Here is a 5000-nt window from a genome sequence, read left to right on the forward strand (position 1 = left end):
GATAATAAATGAATGAATGAATGGATGAATGAGCGAATGAATGAGCGAATGAAAGAACGAACGAACAAATGTACTAACTTTGGTGTGTAGCTAAAATGAAGTCAGGAAAATTGTCTCCTTTTATATATACAACATGTAGACCAAACATGTTTGTATATATCGACACGTAAGTGCGAACATATGAAAACATACAAACATACCTATAAAAAAATAAAAGAAAGAGAGAGAGAGACAAAACATTTGATTACGAAGCATCATTTAAAAGCAAAAAGAATCTTTAGAAAAATAGTCAAATGTTTGTATCAACGTATGTATGTGTGTAACGTATCTTAATGTATATTAAATGTATCTAGGTATGCTTGTTTGTTTGTATTTATGTATGTATGTATGTATGTGTGTATGTGTGTTTGTATGTATGTATGCATGTTTGTATGTAATTTTTAAATTTACTTTAATAATTTAACACATTAACTGCACACGCACACACTCGCGCGCATAATTCCAAACAAACAAATAAACAAACATGCCTCCGCCCATTAAAACAGATAAAACAACTATACATACATATATACATACATACATGCATACATGCATGCATGCATACATAATACATGCATACATACATACATGCATGCATACATACATACATATATACATACATACATACATACATACATACATACATACATACATACATACATACATACATACATACATACATACATACATACATACATACATACATACATATATACATCATAAACTTAAGTTCAAAACGACGATTTCTGATTGGTCGAATTGATATGCCAATAACATACCTTAGCCCGGCCCACATTAATTGCATATGTATATATGTGTTTTGTTTGGTTGTATGTATGTATGTATGTATGTATGTATGTATGTATGTATGTATGTATGTATGTATGTATGTATGTATGTATGTATGTATGTATGTATGTATATATATATATATGTATGTAACAGCATATGCACATTTACATATATAGCATCTGGCCACACACACAACGTATCAATTCGAAGTCCGAAGATGGTATAGGAATACCGTAAAAAGCTTTTCTCTGTCCTACCATGCTTAAAAAAAATAAAAATTTTGGTTTTGGACTCAAGAAACTTGACAATGATTTACGATCTACCGTTAGAAAAATTAAACAAAAAGTTAACACGCTGTGATTTTCATCAATAATTGGTTATATATTCACACACACACAATATATATGTGTGTGTGTGTGTGTATGTGTGTGTGTTGATTGTTGATTGCTTGGATGATTATGATTTATGGATCTTATGATTCTTTTCATGATTTTTTCATACCCCTTTAAAGCGGTTGACCTGTGACTCTGACAGCATATTACTCTGTCAATTTTGTTGTTATTGTTATAGTTGAATTGTTGTCGGTGGTGTAGTTGTTGGGGATTGTTCTGGATCAAGGAGTTTTTATACCCATTATTAATGAGAAGTTTAGTGACTCTATCTAGTTTCTTTCTCCTGTCCCATACATCAGAAGCATGGATATCAATATAATATACCACAGGATCATAGGAAGTCTATGATCGGAAGAGAAGTACTCTCTAGATAAGTTTGACAACATTCACTAACCCCACTAAGATATAAACCTTTGTTTGTTGCTTTGGAGTAGACTGAGGTTTTAAATTCGTTGTGACTGCTTCGTAGTAGTAGTAGTAGTAGTAGTAGTAGTAGTAGTAGTAGTAGTAGTAGTACGTCTAAGAATGGTAGTTTGCTGTCAGTTGTGTTTTTTCAATACAGAATGACGAAATGAACAAAGCAAGGACCCGACGTAAAAACCTAGACCACATAAACGCAGGCCACTTTCAAGTAGTAGTAGTAGTTTACTAGTAGTAGTTGTAGTAGTGGTTGTTGTAGTTGTATTATTATTATTATGTATTATTGTTGATTATGTATTATTGTAACACGAGAGTTGGCAGGTTTTTGCTAGATCACTGTTTCATTTACATTAATCGAGTTTTACATAGTTTTACAATGTAAAAATAGGTTTAAAAGTAGCGGAAAATTATGGCGAATAAATTAATACTAAATAACTCTTATTTTAAATATTGGACTGATAATTTTCGATATAGCTTAATTAATAGTGTAATATCGTCCTCTTATGCTTAGTACTGTGATAGAAACAATGTGTGAACAAACTGTTTCCAATTTTTATACAAGCTTTCATCATGGCTATTCAAATTATTTCATCATTTTAATTATATTTAACTAATTTTAACATTTTATTGACATATTTTATTTTGATTATTTGTGATTTTACTGGTTTTCTCTGAATAATAAAAGAGTTTACATTATTATTATTATTATTATTATTATTGTTATTATTATTATTATTATTAGTAGTAGTAGTAGTAGTAGTAGTAGTAGTAGTATCATTTTACTAATTCCGTCTCGTTTCATTATTAACATTTCATTCATTTTCACTGTTTGCATGTATGTATGTATGTATGTATGTATGTATGTATGTATGTATGTATGTATGTATGTATGTATGTATGTATGTATGTATGTATGTTTGTTTGTTTGTATGCATGTGTGTGTATGTGTGTATGTATGTCTGTTTGTATGCATGTGTGTGTATGTATGTTTGTATGTATAGTCTGGGGAAATTTGAAAGCATTGCTAGGATTAACATTGATTAGAGTCTTATACTAAAAACAGGTGGTATTTTATTGACGATGATGAGGATGATGAAGATGATCAAGATGATGATGATGACGATGATGATAGCTAGCACTTGTAACATTTTTCATTTCCATGATGTGGTTTATCGGTATGGAAATCATCATTCTTATCATCGCAATCTTCTTCTTCCTCTTCTTCTTCTTATTATTATTATTAGTAGTAGTTAGTAGTAGTAGTTAGTAGTAGTTGTGGTAGTAGTAGAAAAATTAACTTCATAGTCATAACAAAATTTAAAATTTTGATTCAGAAACCAAACACAAAAACATTCTTGCCGCCATTTTCTATCATTCTCTCTGCCAACCATCTTCTATTTCCGATCACGTGTTTCCATTTCATCCAATCAGCCATAAAGTTTATACAGTGTCTTTGGCTCCTTGACCCAATTAGGTGTCGACTGCAGTTGACCTAGATACATAAATTTTTTGAACTTCTGTTGTTTAGACATGTGGTAAAAACTTTTTTTTTGTGTTTTTCGTTAAAGTTATTTCTTTTTACTCTTTCATCGATCATAATAATCATCATCAGTATCGTAATTTTTTGTTCATTCCATCATCGTTATTATTATTATTGTTATTATTATTAATATCATAGTTAGCATCATCATCATTATAATCATCGCAATCATTATCATCGTCGTCGTCATCTGACATATTTATAGCAGTTTACTTTAGTGACGTTAACATTAATTGACCTTGATGACTCCGGAGTCTTGCACGTGACCTGGTTTCTAGTTATTTCATTGGTCTGATTAATATTCATGCTGAGTGTGCCTTTATTTTGATTGGTTAATTGTTTAGCTTATTAATATTCACGATGTGAATGCCTTTTTTGATTGGTTACCAATTAACATTTATTTGGTTGCCTGCTCGTCAAACATTGAAACTTTTTGGTGATGGTCATATTGATAATAACTACAAACTCTAATCACATCATTATCATCAACAACAATAACAATATCATCATCAACAACAACATCGTCATCATTATCATCATCGCCCCATCATCATCATCATCATCCAACTCGGACATACATCGGAGAAAAACGGCCAACAATAGAACAAAAAAAGAACAAAGACGAATAAGCAACATGGAGGACGTTCAAATGACCAAAGAACAACTATCCATATGTCCTGAGCGATAATAAATAAACAAAACAACCGGGCGGGTGATAATAAAATGTAAACAAAGAACAGTGCATGTAATAAAATTTTGTTTTCTTTTGCGCTCTGATCGCCGTTCAATAAATAAATAATTTTCTATGTATTTGATGTCGTCATATTCTCATTGTTTTTAATATCGCCCAATAACATCGTCGTCGTTATCTTCATCATCAGCGTATATTTCTCTTTATCAGTCTCTCTCTCTCTCTCTCTATTAAAATGATACATTCATAATATACTTCCATTCTTTTATTATACATTCAATATCTCTTTATTACTTTCTGTTTTTCATTCTCTCTCTTTCTCTTCTCTCTCTTATTTTTTTCTCCATCCGTTTTCTCTTTATTCGTTTATCTTTTGATGGATGGATGAAATAATTTATTGATGTTTGATCGATAAAATATTATGTATGTATGTATGTATACGTGTGTGTGCGTGCATCTGTATGTATGTATGTATGAATGTGTGTATTTATGTAAGTACGTATGTGTGTATGTTTGTATGTATGTATGAATGTGTGTATTTATGTATGTATGTATGTATGTGTGTATGTTTGTATGTATGTATGTATGAATGTGTGTATTTATGTATGTACGTATGTGTGTATGTATGTATGTACGTATGTGTGCGTGTGCGTGTGTGTCAACGTAGAGAGAAATAACCGTACCCTACAAGTTTAAAGGGTTGGTTACAACGGTATGTATGTAGAAACTGGAACATAGCGAGCGTTCGGCGAGATTCTTCAGAGGAAGAGTTTCCGTCAATGAGTGTTTCGGCCCTTTAACTTCCTGACACTCTCGAGAAACAGGGCCACATCCAGAGATCAGTTGGTTAGATGTTGAACAAACAGTTTGCCTCGCTTTGAAATCACCTCCTTTTATACTGAAAAATTGTATAGGCGTGCCAGACAGTTCCCATTATAAACACACCACGATGTGAGTTATACCGACGAGCCAAGTAAGTCGCTAAGCCGAGTCTGGGAGTGTTGTTAAGTAATCGGAAGCCTTAAGTTCACACGAGCTCGTCTGTTAACTATTTAAAGTAACATTCCTTTTTCTTCCAACTCTTCCAACAAAATCATATCCAGTAAGACGCTCGTTCGGCTGTATG

Source organism: Helobdella robusta, assembly GCF_000326865.2.
Source record: "Helobdella robusta unplaced genomic scaffold HELROscaffold_74, whole genome shotgun sequence".
Lineage (NCBI taxonomy): Eukaryota > Metazoa > Annelida > Clitellata > Rhynchobdellida > Glossiphoniidae > Helobdella > Helobdella robusta.